Here is a 17025-nt window from a genome sequence, read left to right as displayed (position 1 = left end):
TTTGCTATCTGAACTTTTCAATCTTTTTCATTATTTCATTTGTTTGTAGTGCTTGTTCTCGAGTAGAAAGTAGACCTATACTCTTTGTTGTTGCCTTGCTGAAGCTACTGTATGTTCAGCGACTGTCAACTTTCGCTTCAGTATCCTTCAAATATTGACCACGCTGCTCTGTTGAGTTTACTACAGTATCTATTTCTTTTGCCTCCTTCCTTGTTGTAATCCTTCAACGCCCGCTTTTCTACTTCTGCTCTTTGCTTGACTTTTAAAAGCCCACGTCTTCCTCTTTTCCTGGCTATATTTGACCGATCCACATTACTGTGCAGGTGCAAGGCATGATTCGCTGTCATTAATTTTCGCTTTCTACGATGAAGTGCATCCAAATCAGCTTGTATCAGATCATGGTCGGTGTATGGATTGCTGGTACAGTGTTGCCTCCATTCTAAAGAAACCTCTATATGCTTTTTGACTCATGAACTCCGCTATTGGGCTCATTAGTTCATTAGTGGCGCATTTCTCATGTCCAAATTTCATACCAATGTCCTCACTAAGGATCGGACTGTATTGAGCAGGACTCAATTTATCTGCTGATTTTCCGCATAGCTTGAGGTCATTCATGTATAACAGATGTGATATTTTCCCTCCTTGCTTTAAAGTTTTCTATCCGAAGCTAGTTTTCTTTAGAATTAATCTTCGAGGAATCAGTGCTAAGATGAACAACAGAGGTGATATTGAGTCACCTCGGAAAATTCCTCTTTTGCTGTGCCCAAATTGTCTCCATTGTCTAATAGCTGAGGTTTCCACACGATCATGACAGCTGGTAAGAATTTTCTGACGTTTTTAATCATTCCAAAAATTTCTAGGTATTATCTAATCCGTTTATATATAAGTAATTATTATTATTATTATTATTATTATTATTATTTTGATGCCAACTACAGGACAGTTAGAAATACTTACCGTATAAGAAGACCTCAGACTACTAATTATATCACATATAAATACAATAATCACTCGAAAAAAGGCCACGCGAAACTTCTACATCCCAGACATGATAAACAAATTACCTTTTGAATACAGAAACCTTACAAACTACAATAGCCTGAAAAGAGCTCTGAGGACATACTACGAACAAGAAACACGCACCCAAAATACCTTACAAACTTAACGAAACACAATATATTCGTTCAGGCTTCCAGTTCAGCGATGCACCAAGACATTCCAAATTATCGTGTGTGGGTGGATGTGGGTGTGTGCGCGCGAATTTCTCAACAACGGCTGCAGCGAAAATAGAACCTATATTAAACATCAGTTTACTTCCCAACACAGCAAACAAACCCAATACATAATAACTAACTGGTGTCATCCCCAGATAAGCTTAACAAATAAGCTTACGAGAATGAAAGCTGAGATTTTACATCTCATCCAAGATAATAATAATAAATAAATAAATTTAAAAAAAAGGGAAAAAATCGAAATCCATGTATCGCATTTAAGTGTTATAGTTACCGCGCTTAAATATTCTAAAAAAACCAAAATTGTAAATATAACTCATTGTTAAATGAAAAAATGCTGCATTATTATTATTATTAATACATTATACCGGACAAAAAAGGACAAAAAAAAAAGAAAGAAAAAAATCTGTTCGAATTTCATTGTTATAAAAAAAACAACAGAATTAAACCTGTTGTAAATATATAATCACAATTTTAATAATAAGAAAAGGATTGAATTTTTTTAAAAGAAAAATATGCAATCAGGTATGTATCATATGTAATCAAATGTAAGTAATGAATGTATCGTATGCAATAAAAAATGATTCAAGAGTGAAAAATAAAATATTATTATTATCTAAACTTACAAATACTATTTTTTGTAAATCCTAGCCAGCACGTGGGTTGAATTTATCGTGTTCAGATTAAAAAGATCACAGTTGATTAAGAGCAACACGAAGTAAAAACTCAGAATTCTTTCTGCCCTTTGGTGCCCCCCCACACTTTCCCCCTTAGAACTAATTCGCATTTTTTGGTTTATAAACTTTTAGTTCAGCAGATGGGATACGGGTTAAGTCTGAAATTAGACAGAGAGAGAGAGAGAGAGAGAGAGAAAGCGACGTTGTGTGTGAGGCATTTTCCTCTTGTGGAATGAGATAGATACCTCTTCTTTCAGGAGGTTACTTTATTTTTAATCGTTATCCCTTGCTCGAGGATTATTAAATCTTTCAAAGAATGGGAAATCGATTGCAAGATTTCCAGCTCAGAGGGGTACAGTTTAAATAGAACTGAAAGACTGCTCTTAAAATAAAGAAAGTGAAACATGGAAGGATGTGTGTGTGTTACGAACATCAGGCCACAAAATATTCCTTCAGATATTCGAAATTAAAAAAATAGATAAAACCCTCGAAGGGTAAAACAAATTCACGAATTGTTCAAAACAATTCATTGATTGAAGATTACAGACCTGATATGGAAACAAAGCCTGCAGATAGACAAAAAAAAAGATTAGCGAAAGCCCGTGTACTGTTTTATTAATTATCCGACATATTGGAGAAAACAGAAGAGGAAGAAACACCTTAGAAGAAGAACACAAGTCTTATATTAAATACCACGAGCCTGAGCAGTCTGGATTTGCAGATAACGCAAATCCACACTTAACGTGGTGTTCATTGGAACAAGACAACAGTCCTTCATTAAATGCATTTCCTCATAGAATGTCTTTATCCTCCGCAGCTCAGACGGTATAGACGACGTCCTTTAGTCGGTAAGGACCTGGGTTCGATTCCCGTCGGTGACTTGAGGAACCTTTATCTGGTCTATTTCGACTAAAGGTGAGTTAGCCGGTTAGTGAGTTAGCTTCCCTCCTCTTTTACCTTCTAAGCAAGGTAAAATTCGCGGTGGATAATTCCAGAAGTGTCGATAAAAGCAATGACCATTATCTTGACACGTGGAGAAAACTTTCCCGGCTATTTCATGCTCTGATGTTCCGTTTCCCGATCAAAATAAAAACACTCACATTCCACCGGTGACAATTCTTTGCAACACATCACGACTTTGATCAACTGCATGCATGGAATTTTGACAACATGCTACTCGGTGCTCTCTCTGTTCGTGCGTCAACGTGTGCGGCCAAATCTTCCTGTTGTCAAATCCCTTTCTAAGATTCAATGGCAGTTTCCTCATCGACACTACAGCGAGTAACCAAGTTTGGTTATTCGCGTGTCATGGGCAACAATTTCCCAAGCTTTTACCACATTTTCATTTGACCGTGCAGAAACTGGACTTCCACAGTGTGGCTCATCCTCCAGGGACTTCACCCCCCCCCCACCTCTTTTAATGTTGAAAACCAGCAAAACACCACCTGGGAACGGTTCAGACAGTCATCGCCGTAAATTTGTTTAGGTCTTGGCGCACTTCTGTACTAGTTTTTCCTCATTTACAATAAAATTTTATCACAGTTCTTTGCTTCATGACGTGACTTTTCACTCGCTCCACTCACACACACTTACTTCATCGGTTGCCATACTCGAAAGTTGCACCAGCAATTACAACACACTCTAGCGATCAAAACTGTAAACACGTTTGTAGTTTTGACCGCTGTCCGTTTGTTTCTTTTACTTAAAGTGCTGTCCTGTAAAAATGAGAGAGAGAGAGAGAGAGAGAGAGAGAGAGAGAGAGAGAGAGAGATGGAGAGTGGAGAATAGATACGCCATCCTGTTGGTATCATTTTAAGGAAACTGAAGAACTCTGATGTTTTAAATTATTTGAAGTCCTTGGGACGGTTAACGAGTATTCTTCTTTGACACTACAGACTTCCATAAAGAAAGAGCGAAAGACAAAGAAATAATCGGTTTTAAATCCTGCATGAAATTGCGACCACACAAATGGTTTCATCTGCCCATAAACTTGTAGATTTGAGACCTTCGAGCAGATCTGAACAATAAAATTTAGTACGCCTGTCAAGACTCGTGAAAATTTCACCAGCACTCATACGTCGCAATCTTTTCAGGCGTAGAAAACTGATAAGTGTCACATTCCGAGTCATGGCAAGCAAAGCGCCACGAAAGATCACACTTTCTGCGTTGGCCCGACGAAAAACGCGAGTAAAACGATGCGGTTAAAGCATCCCCAGCCACGAGACTGAACATGTCACCAGCAGCTGTCACCTTTCCGAAAGCTCATTGCTCTGCTATCTTCCAGATGCTGCGAACAACCGTCACGGTGGAAACAGCATCTCCGCACTGGACGCCGAAGATCGTATAAGCACCGCGACTTCCAGAATCATACTAGAACGCCAAAGCGAGATAATCTACTTTCTCTTTATCTTGTTTTTCATACAGGATTAGTAATTTACACATGCGGAAACTCGTATGATGTTTCCGGCACCTGATGAAGCCCCAAGAACGAAATATCCAGTCTTTATTGGATACAATCAGCGAGTCGTAAAATCCGCTCATCTCCACGGAACTTCCTTTGTTTTATTTAACGGCATTGCATCCCAATCATGCTTACAAAAACAAATGAAATAAATATTTTATCCTTGCAATCTATATACCGAAGCTTGATCGCGTGCCAGCTAGGTCATCAGCTATTTCGGGAGACTGCTTCAAGGCAGCGATCTTCAGCTATCAGAAATACTTTTTCGATCTTTTCGTCTAGATAAACACCGACATTATTGATTATTTCAATGAAAATATACGCGAATAGAAGTCTATCTCCAATGAATACATCAATGAGTTGAGATAGCGAATAGATTCAAAACACACATTCAAATTGTGCAACAGAAACCGGCTGTTTCGTCTTAGTTTTAATACTGGCTGAGATGATTTGAAATTTTTATCAGCAACTATTTTTCTTCATAAAACCAAATGAAGTTGTTCTTAATGAAGATTACTTTTGCAGTTCTTTTCCTTCAGAAGATATTCTACGACATCTTATATATATGAACACACACACACACACACACACACACACACACACACACACACACACACACACACACACACACACACACACATATATATATATGTGTGTGTGTGTGTGTGTGTGTGTGTGTGCGTGCGTTCATATAAAAGATGAACATATACAGGGTGTTCGGGATAAATTTGACATATTTATAATTAATTATATTTTTCCGTAAGTTACATGTATTAACACACACTTCTCTTCATTTAAAAGTTTGGACCCTTCTTCATTCATATACAAGATGTCAGAAAGGATGGATAGCTGGAACCCACCTGAATCATGGAAGAGAATAACTTGTATCATGATGATTCGTGCCCGCCATCAAAATAAGGATATTACGACTGCTGCCCAATGCTCCCTGAATACAGTAAAAACAATCAGGCATGAACTAGAGACTTGCAATGGTGACTACGAGGATGTAGCAAGAAGAAAGATCCCTAGCAGACGATCTGATTGCGTTCGTACAGCAGAATTCCTCGCAAATCTGCAGGAACAGGTGTTGAAGAACCCTGGCATTGGAATTCGGGCTTTGTTCGTGGAGTTGCTAACTGTAGTCAAGCCCTGGATAACAAGGGTAGCCAATGGTAGGCCGTATGTATGGCAGCAGGATTCGGCCCCTTGCCACACCTCTGGGAAAAGTCAAAAATGGTTGTCTGAAAATTTCTACGACTTCACCAGTCCAAATGTTTGGCCTCCAAACTCCCCAGACCTTAACCCCATGGATTATTTTGTATGGGGCGCAGTTGAAAAAGACACCAATCGCACTTCCAGTAATACAAAAGCCCAGTTAATGGATAAAATTAAAACAGTTTTTGCGGCCCTTCCCAGGGAGACTGTAGCATCAGCTTGTTCGAGGTTCCGAAGCAGAATTGAAGCTGTGATCGATGCTAATGGTGGTTATTTTGAGTAAATCTTGTTGATAGTATTGTAATTAACTCTGCCTGTAATGTTTTTTTGTCATTTCATTAAATTTAATAGATACAAAGATATAATTCTTTTTCCTTACGAAACTGTCAAATTTATTCCGAACACCCTGTATATATGTTCATCTTTTATATGAACACACACCTTATAGCAGAATCAGAAACAAATGGGTAGAGTTTGTTACCTTCGTCAACATGTTGGGACCTCAGATTGTAGGCATTATTTAGAGCTAGCCATCAGAATCAGACCTACTAAATGGTATCGAGTGTCATGGGTACGCTATTTTTAGAAAGGATAGAGATAGAGTGGATAGGAGAGGAGGGGGCGTGCTGCTAATGATATCGGATGACTTGAATCCAGTTAGAGTTGAGACCTATGATTGTACTACTACTAATAATAATACTAATAATTTAAAAGATTAATTACATAGTGGGGTGTTGTTACAGACCTCGTGGATCGGCTGCTAGTGATGAAGAAATGCATCACCAAATACAAAAGATGAACACGAAAAGAGTAATCATGACTGGAGACTTTATTTATCTAAATATTGATTGGATGGAAGTAGAATCTCATGAGAATAATGAAAATGCATTTATTGAGCTGTTGCGGGACAACGTCCTCACGCAGCAGGTGACAGAAGGAACTCGAGGTCAAAGAGTGTTATGTTTGATTATAGTGTCAGAGGGCGTTTCAGTTAAAGGCGTAACGATTCTGCCTCCAGTTGGTGACAGTGATCATGGATTACTCACTTGGGAAGTGACTAAGTTTATGAATGTTCCATTCAAAAGAGGTTACATGCTGAACTACAAAGCAGGAAATTATGACCAACTGAAGAGAATACTGAGTTCAGTGGAATGGGATCGGTTGCTGAATAGAAAGAATATCGACAATGCACGGGAAACATTTAAACAATACTTAATGTGTCCCGAGAGTTCGAAGAATAAATTGAGTAGGAGTCAAATGGATGTGTAATGTTATTAAGCAAGAGATTCGTAAGAAAAGGACGATGTGGAAAGTATACCGTTTGCATAAGGATGACGTCCGTTATGAACGTTATAAGCAGCAGGCTAGAATAGTCACAACTGTTGTAAGGAAAGCAAAGTCTGAGTAATAAAAGAAACTGGTTCTGCGTGGTGAAGACAACCCACAAGAATTCTCTATCGATATGCTGCAAGTAAAAGAAAGAATGAATATAAAAAAGTAACTCATAAATCCAGATGATGTGAGAGTACAGATGCAGAAGATGTTATTCAGTTAATGAGTGCCCATTTCGTTAAAAGCTATCAACTTAGTGAACGCAACATTGAGCTCACTGTTACCTCTTCACTAGAGGAAGAAACGCACGTGTGTCTGTGAGGCTGAGGTATTAGAGCTGTTGCAAAAAATGAATAAGAATTCAGCAACAGGGACTGATGGAATATCAGGATGTGTACTAAAAGAGTGATCAGCTGAACCGATCATTTCTTTCACCGGAATGTTTAACATGAGTCTCAGAGCAGGGAAGATTCCTCAGGAATGGAAGGAATGCGTGGTAATTCCATTGCATAAGGGTGGTGCAAAGACCGATGTATCAAACTATTAACTAATTAGTATCTCACCAGTGGTGGTGAAGATTTTTGAAAAATTAGTTAGGACCCGCATTCAGAAATGGGTTGACAATGAATCTCTACTTTGCAATGAACAACATGGATTTACTAAGGGAAGGTCATGTTTTAGCAACTTGCTCACATTCTATAACAATGTTACCATTGAACTAGACAAGAGAAAGGATACACCATGATACTTTTGGATTTTGCTAAGGCTTTTGACAGAATGCAGCATGGTAGACTTTTGCATAAATTGGAGAAAATGGGTTTGGGTTATACAATATTAGCTTGGATATGAGGATGGCTAACTAACAGATATCAAAAAGTGGTATAAGGGGGGATCTGAGTCTGCAAGGTTTAAGGTAACAAGTGGTGTACCATAAGGATCAGTGCTTGGTCTACTGTTATTCAATCTGTACATTAATGATATTGGGAAGGATTTGACAAGCCACATACAGCTATTTGCTGATGATGCAAAGTAGGGTAATCAGGAATGCTGTTGATATGCAGTCTTTGCAGAATGATTTGAATAGGCTGGAATTGTGGGCATGGGAAAATGGGTTTCAGTTCAATCAGTAAATGTAAAGTCATTCGCTTCAGCGTGATTTAGATATCCAGTGTCGTATTATATTGGTGGGATTATGCTAGAAGAAACCGATTAGGCCAGGAATCTTGAAGTGTTGTAGATAGCAAGTTGAAGTTCAGGGACCATGTAGCAAAGATTGCAAGTACAATTCAAAAGATAATTGCAATGCTCAAACGAACGTTCACATGTAAAGATAAGGATGTTATTTTGCCTCTTTACAAGACCTTGAACTTCAACTTGCTATCCATTCCGTGACTGGAATGGATTTCCACTGGATGTTGTGAGTGTGAATGAATTCAATAATAAGTATGATAGGTAGTGTGTGTAGTATGTGGCCTCTTTCGATGTGTCGCTGACTCCCTGGAAGTCTCGCTTAATAATAATAATAATAATAATAATAATAATAATAATAATAATAATAATAATAATAATAATAATAATAATAATAATAATAATATATTTTGATTAGTGAAAATCAACAAGATTAAATTGATTCATCCCAGCAGCTTAGTTCTTCTCAACAATATTATATTTTCAATGTATTTACTAAAATAAAGAGCTCAAAGGCTTCATTTCGGCGATGCAAAATTACATAAGCAAAGTGGATATTAGATCCAGCATTATTTCAAAGCCGAATGTAGAAACTATCAATGTTTTGTAAGTTGACCTCGGCGCCAATGTCTTTTAAGTAGTCCACACTAAGGCAAATGGAGGATGCCGAGGAATGTATTCCAGGAAACTCTCTGGTCAACTTACGAAATTTTCATGGTTTCTACATTCATCTTTGAAATAATGCTGGATCTAATATCCACTTTGCTTATGTAATTTTCAATGTATGTGTATGAACGCCTCCAAATTGGTAACAAGTATGGAGTCGAGCACAAAGATAATTCATCTGATGATGTTTCACCGAAAGATCATTTAGCAAAAGGTGAATGCTATTTCATCCATAATAATTCACCGAAAAACACTGTGTGAAGTGAAATTAGTTATCAAAAATAACTTCTGTTTTTATTGGAATAATTTTGAAGATGTTAAAATTAATTGTAGATATTATTCCCCTTGTATAATTTATATAGGCGTGTGCGTCAAATTTTTTTAGAAATATTTTTCTAAATTTTTATAGTTCGAAAATAAGCCTTAATGCTCTCAAAAATAACTGCTCGCCTATGAGACATAGTTGCACCTTTTCCCACATCGTTATTTTTGGTCTAAAATAAATATAAATAGATGATTTATAATTTTAGATAATAAAATAGACCTATAAATTAAGAAATTATGTTTTCTTGGATATGATTAGGTGGAATTAATTTGAGAAAAATACTCTAATCAACCGGTAAGGAGAAATATCAGCATTTCTATATTTTAGATTGTCCGCTAATCAGTCCCAAGGATGAAACTTGGGCTCAAATGCAGATTGAGTTTGCTTAATCCATTTCCACAATCCAGTTACAAAAATTCATTACGAAAAGAGAGAATGAAAGAATCACAGAAAGAAAGAATGAGAGAACAGTTAGTTATTCAAAAATGAAAACAACGAAACATACTTTCAACCATAAAAGCTACAACAGGCATCTAAAATAAAGTAAATATTTTATTACGGCTGAAGTTAATCATCAAACACTAAACTCGAAAAGAATTTATTAAGAAAAACAGCATTCATTGATTTTCAACACCTCATATTCATAATTTACGAAGCAAGTAGCTGTGATCGTGACATCCCGTGTTATGTTTTAGAACTCATCACACCAGAATATCAGCATTTTACAGTTTGATAAAATTATACAGTTTGGTATAATTCAAAATCACTTAAAAATAAAATCCATTCCTTTAATTGTATTGTCCAAATATTTAAAGGGACGGAGTAAACACGATAAGCACTACGAATACTCTACTACTGGCGCAAACTGCACATGAACAACAGTGGAACTGCGCCACGGACAGTGCCGCATTACGCTAATAGCTCGCATCTCACTATGACGTGCATATGCTTGCGTACGTAGCAATATGCCACTGTGGTAAACACAGTGCTGCTAGCGCCCTCCTAAGTGCTACAAGATGGATTTTTATTATTTTTTATACAAAATAAGAGAATTGTATAGGATTGTTGATGATAAAATTAAACATTACAAGCAAATATAAATAAATTAATAAATATATTTATATATCGAGAAAAATTGGTGGTGCTGCAGTTCCGCAGTGCCTATGCACGAGCCGCCCCTAATAATAATAATAATATTTTGAGGATTACAGTGGAACATGTCGAAAATAACTTCTTTTTGCCGTACAAGAAGTTATCTGCATGATTCAGTTTTATTAAAATTAGTCCATTTTTAATGGAAAAGTTTGTCAAAACATTTTTAAAATTGATTCCCCTCTAGCTGGATTTTGTTAGAATTTTTATTAAAACAAGTCGATGAATATCTGTTTAACCTCCATAGTAATACGTGCATATTATAATGTTCTAAAATACATCAAAATAATTATTAAAAGTCTAGATGATCACCTGCTTGTGTTATCTGCATATTGGGTGATGTAACGGAAATGTTTACAGCAATATTTGGCAATAAAATAACTTTTTTGGGATAAATTATTAAAGAAATTCATCGAAAATGATCTGTAAAAGAATTTGGTTTGGTGATTTGCAATTAATCTATAAAAGGATCTCAATTAACAGCTATTTACATCGTTAGAGGTTTATTGGAAAATGAACGAATAACTGATGCCTCTTCACCAGGAAAATATCCAAGGAAATATCTATAGAAAGCACATAAAACAGAATAGATTGACGATGGCTTAGCGCATTAGTAATGCTGGAGAATCGATTAGCCAACTTTCCCACTGCTGATCGGAATCAAGGTTCTAAGTGATGTTTTAGTGACCTTAGCGAAATATGACGAGTAATCTGAGTTTGACCAGATGCCAATTTGTACGGCTACAATTCTGAGTTGGGCCATAAAAAGTTAGATAAATGTCAGCCCATGATGAGAGATAACATCGTGTGGGAAGCTGTGGATATTATCAAAGGTAAAGAGAAATGACTTGAAATCTTTCTCATAAGACAAAAACGGGACTACGTTTAGGTAGAAATAAAAGACTCACTCTCAAGGAAGTACGACTTAGAAATGTTGCTCAAAGCGGTGGTGGTTGTGAGTGACTTTGAAACTTTGCACCAAAGCATCGACAGGATTTTGAGGATAGACAGAGAAGGTCAGCAATATAGAGGTTGAAGGGTGTTACAGGAAATACACAATCGTGGGATATTCCGACATTGGTAGCGTGTAGTGTGCGAATAACAAAAATGAATCCACCCATCCAATTATACTGAAGAGTAGGGAGAGAGGTTCAGTGGGATTTTAAGTCAAATCTCATCACATGAGCTGCAAATGCCAAGGCCGACTGTCTGAATTCTTAAAATAATAGAGTGATCATGAAATATTTCAGAGCTGAGTTATTTAATTAGACAAATATCATCCTGTGACGAAAGTTAAAGCAATAATACATCATTACACTGCATATGGGGAAAATGCTACAAGTAAAGAAAAATGCAACCTAATATATATTGATGTTCGAGGTGTCTATTTAGATACTTCAACTTTCTGTCATCACAGTCGTTGCAGAAGGAGATAATCTTTCTTTTCATGCATACAAGATGAAATATTCGTCTGGGAATCTGACCGTTTCTTCTCATCAGATGAACTTGACTGTAACGTGAGCACTTCGGTGTCGCTAAGAAGGGGACGTTTTCTATAAATAAATTCAGATATTTATATCTAAACTTTCGTATATTTATATTATTCTATGCATAAATGCAGCAGCAAGATCACCATTTAATGCAAATGCAACGAAAGCGTCTGTCGTTGGTGTGTCTAAAAGTCCCTTCAAGGGTCCCCAGACGAGATTCTCTACAAGACAGTATTCAGCGTTTAAGGACGACCCTCGTTTTAATTTTAAAGTCATTCGAGGACGTTGATTTATACCCAGAATTCATTAAGGAATTAGCAAACAGTTTATACTCCAACGTTGGTGACAGCACGTGTGACTAATTATCTTTAAGGAGGAGGCGACGACTTGCTTGTAGAAGAGGCGACTCTCTCCGAGTATTCATGCAACGAAGTGCGCTTATTAAAGAAACTGTGAACGTCAGGGTGTTTTTCCCTGTAGAAATAAGTGAGGTTTCGTGTAGTTACAATTGATCTTAATTGGTTGAAAATTCTTTGGAACTCTTAAGCGAACTTTCACTCATTACGCATTTGCGAGGCAAATTTATTTCACACTCACAAAGTCCGACAATGAAACAACAAATTTAAAAAAAACAAAAAAAAAACAAAAACAGTCTACTTCATGATTAGCTGTTAGCGAATGCGACCTACTGCGAAACTCTACCCAGCTGAGTCTCGATACGTTTTTCAAACTCTTCTTACCTCGCGACATCCTTTCAATCAATGACTGCTTCAGGCAGTTGAATTCTGAAATGAGTTTGCCAACACTTTTGTCAACAGTTATCTATACAACTCTATTTTCGTCCAAAAAGAAACAGAACTTTTCGAAAATAGAAGAAATTAGTGGCGCCATCTGTTGTATATTTTTGTTGTCGAAAGCGGCAACCTTCCTTAGTGTTGTGTCAACTGCTTATGATATTTGTTTCATTAGAAGCTGAGTTAGAGTGACAGTGTGTTTTGAAGAACTGTCGGTCGTCACGATATTCATACCGTACGCGACGATTTCTCGCTATCAATCGTTTCAAAACTTCGAGATAACACTCACCATTGACTGTTTGGCCAGGCGAAAAGAATTCTTTGTGGATAATTCCCTTGGAATCTTAGAAACAAATCAGAATTGTCTTTACTTTTGACTTCTCCAAGCGATTATTTTTTTTCGATGCCCCTCGTCTGATGTTCTCCGCTCAGCACACTGGCGCTTTGTTTCCGGTTCGTACTCAAAACACCAGTAACGATCGTTTCAAGGAAGTTTGAGTCCTTACGAGCGGTTTTAATGAGGTCCTTGCAGTGTTCAATTCGATACATTTTTTGGTCGTCGGTCAACTTGTGGGGAACAAATCGCGAATTCAATTTACGAAGGCCCAAACTCTCGTCAAAATGTTGTGCACAGTTGATTTTAGAATCCCCAATTCATCTTCAATCAATCACACGAACGATTTCGGGTTTTCTTCGATGAAATCACGCACTTTTTGGATGTTAATAACTTCGCTCAGTCCAGTTTTTGGACGGCCTGGCTTTTCGTCGTCTTCAAGCGTCTCACGAGCTTTGAAATCGCTTAAACCACTCGTAAACTTGAGTACGGGATACATATTCATCACTGTATGCTTTTTGAAGCATTTCATGCGTTTCGATAAAACTTTTATCAAGTTTAGCACAAAAGTCAATCGCAGTTTTCTGTGTGAAACTCATTTTCCGACCGTTCGTCAAAACACGCTGTCACTCTTGGCACTATAACTCGGCTTCTAATGAAACAAATGTCATAAACAGTTGACACAATACTGATGAAGGTTGCGCTTTCGACAACTAAACGATACAACAGGTGGCGCCACTAGTTTCTTCTATTTTCAAAACGTTCGGTTTCTTTTTGGACAGAGGATATAGAGAATACACAGTAGAAGAAGCAAAACTGGTATTGTGGGAAACGACTTGAATAAATTGAATAAATTTAAATGGAATAAGAGAGAAATTAGTCAAAATACAAACTAGTTGTTTACAGGATAATGTTCGAACCAATTAATTTATGGAGCTGAGAGTTATGTTAGAAATAAAACACTTGATCAGAGTCAAAAGATTACAGATGTTAGCGTTCTGAGAAAAATTAGGAGAGTGAACAGATGGCATTAAGCTAAGAATAAGGAACTTGATATTGTCAGCATTCAGGATTGCTTGGATGTTAAGGCCCCTTCGGAAAAATTAAAATATTTCATGGTCCCCATGGATAAAAAAAATAAATCGTAATACGGACATATATTATTATAATATTTATTGTATTTATGTTCAATACAAAACATACGCAGCGAATATTGCAAAAATCAGTTGCAAATATTACATTTTTAGCATCTTACATACACATTTGACATGGCACACCTAACACATTTTCCATTTGTTTTCATTATTTCGTGGCCCCCTCAACAAAGATAACAGCCCCCCAAGAGAGCCGCGGCCCACAGTTTGGGGGGAGCTGCCTTACAGGACCGAAATATAAGATCTGACAATTTTGGTCCTGACAGATAAGAGATTAACTTGGAGGAAAATTGTGAATAGGAAGTTGGTAATGATGTAAACCTAGTCATGTAGTTACTGCATACATTCCTGATAATAATTTCAGTACTGTTGGATACATTTGTATTCAGATACCAGGAATTTGATGGTGGTGGTGATGATGGTTGTTGCATTTGTGTAGCGAGAAGAATCTCTTACAACAATCTCTCTATAGTTAATCAAGTATAGTTTTTACGATAAATGTGTTATAGTAGGAGAACTATGAAGCTCACTTTCGTGAACTAACTCAAGGATAACACCACTTTACCACTGAATTAACAAATAAAAATATCAGTTTTCATGCCACACCTAAGCCTAGCACCATTCACTACGAACTCTAGATAGAGTTCAACGTGTTTCTAAATATTCTGAGGACCCCAATGTGGACTAAGGTGAAATGCTAACTAACTAAACTCCTACATATATTGTCTTCATCAAGTGCATCTCTTCTCTCCATAATAATAAAAAAAAATATCGTGGGTCTTAAAAACAATCCCTGCACCATATTTTGTGCAAAAGCGAAAATTTATTACAATAATTTAAAATAATATATATTTCTGTTTTATATATATTTCAATGTCATATTTCGAGGGTACTTACACTGCTTCGTTATAACTTTCATGACGCAATAGAAATATTTCTGCAATAGAAAATAGAAAATCTATTATAATAGAACTATTAATTCTTAAAATGGTAGGCAAATTAACCATTGAACACCATATGTACAAACAAATATTGTTATGTTCGATAGCAGAAGTTATTATATATATATATATGCAAGTCCTGGTACTGATATTTCAATAAACTTAACACCCTTGTTTTCACTTTTTTCAACCACTGTGATATCGGGTGTATTACATTCCAAGTTTTTGTCAGTCTGGATTTGGAAATCCCAGAGTATTTTAGCTTTTTCATTCTCAACCACTTTCTGGTGAACTTTATGCTTCCAATAGTCTTTAGGTACTTCAAACCCATACTTTTTACATAAATAGCAGTGGATTATCTTAGCTACGTTATCATGCCTTTTACGGTACTCAATTTGTGCGATTTTGCTGCATCCACTTATAATGTGGTCTACCGTTTCTTCCTTTTCTTTGCACAATCTACATTTACTGTCTTCTTGAATTTTTTGTATTTTTGCCTTCATAACGTTGGTTTTAACGGCCTGTTCTTGTGCTGCAAAAATTACCAATTCTGTTTCTTTCTTTAGTGCTCCATTTCTCAACCATTGCCAGGTCAAGTTGCTGTCAGCGCTGTCCTCTATGCTGTGAAGGTATTTTCCATGCAATGCCTTATTTTTCCATCTTTCGGTTCTCACTTTTACTTGGTTGGTTTTGTACTCCAATTATGTGTTCATGGGTTTAAATAAACCCTCTTTCCTTACCTCAATTAGAAATGTTTCCGTTATTTGCTTCAGATAATAATTTAAATTTCTTCAATAACTAACTTGCTTTACTTGTAATAATCCATCCTCTACCTCCTTTTTTGCATGATTGATAGAGCCTATCAATGTCACAGCGAAGATTGAGGGCATGGTGCATTGTCATTAATTTTCGAGTTTTTCGGTCTAAATCTTCCACCTCTAGCTTGGTCCATTCAACAATGCCTGCTGAATATCTCAAAACAGGTATGGCCCAGGCATTAATTGCTTTTATCAAATTTCCGGCATTAAGCATTGACTTAAGGAGTTTTCTTAGCCACCTTATGTATTCTGCTCTAGTTCTTTCTTTGATCTTATTGTGCAAAATTTATGATCCTTCTAAAATTCCCAAATATTTGTAGTTGCCTTCGAATTTTATTACCTTGATTATTTCACCATTGAGCAGCTCGATTTCGTTCATATCTTCAGACCTTCCTCTTGTTATTCCAGCAATTGCACATTTGGCTAAGCCAAAATCCAGTGATATATCTTGACTGAATATGTGCACAGTATTAAGCAATGATTCAAGTTCTTTCTTTGATTTTGCGTACAGCTTAGGATCGTCCATGTATAAAAGGTGAAATATCTTTGCACTCTTTTGCGCAGTTTGATAACCATGAGCATTTTTATTTTAAATTCTAGTTAAAGGGATCGATGAAAATATAAACAATAGAGGTGATAATAAGTCTCCTTGAAAGATGCCCCTTTTTATGTTTACCTCTCCAATTTCTACTCTATTCAGGATCAACATTGTTTTCCAATTTTTCATGCAAGCTTGCAAGAATTTTTGTATGTTTTCGCAAATACCGAATAGTTCTGTTCATTTTAAAATCCAGCTATGAGGCACTGAATCAAACACTTTTTCATAATCTATCCAAGCCATATGAAGGGTGATTTTCCTACGTTTACAATTTTTCAGAACCATTTTGTCAATCAGCAATTGGTCTTTTGTACCATATGAAATATATATATATAAAGGATTAAAACTTCGTTTTAATCCTTTTTCCCAAGAAAGGCAAACAGACAGGTAAATCAAGTTTGCGTCTGAAGTATTTTCATGTCTGATGCAATTCGTGGTAAAGGTGGAGTAAGCTCTGATCACTTTCCCTTAATATCTCCCCTAATGCAAAGCACATCTCCTTGCGGACATGTATGATGCTATGCATTAAGGGAAGGGCCACTATCCAGACCGGTTTCGACCTTTATTGAATGTTCAAGTATAGGTCAAACTCCAAAAACGTTGTTCCCCTCAGTAACAGGCTCACAATGCCACTGAGAAGAACCCTCA

General features: G+C 36.7%; 1 pseudogene across 1 annotated transcript in view; it reads right to left on the bottom strand.

Annotated features, from left to right (window-relative positions):
- Window positions 1-14949, bottom strand: part of LOC150097179 (allatostatin-A receptor pseudogene) — a 61049-nt pseudogene extending 46100 nt beyond the window's left edge. Inside the window, exon 1 of the transcript XR_016549669.1 lies at window positions 14918-14949. The product of XR_016549669.1 is annotated as an allatostatin-A receptor pseudogene (transcript). The remainder of the gene's footprint in view (window positions 1-14917) is intronic.
- Window positions 14950-17025: the final 2076 nt, after the last annotated feature.

The sequence above is a fragment of the Typopeltis vanoorti genome, chromosome 17, assembly GCF_054136105.1.
Source record: "Typopeltis vanoorti isolate ZY-2024b chromosome 17, IOZ_Tvanoo_1.0, whole genome shotgun sequence".
Taxonomy (NCBI): Eukaryota; Metazoa; Arthropoda; class Arachnida; order Uropygi; family Thelyphonidae; genus Typopeltis; species Typopeltis vanoorti.
This window is presented reverse-complemented; position numbering and strand designations above follow the sequence as displayed.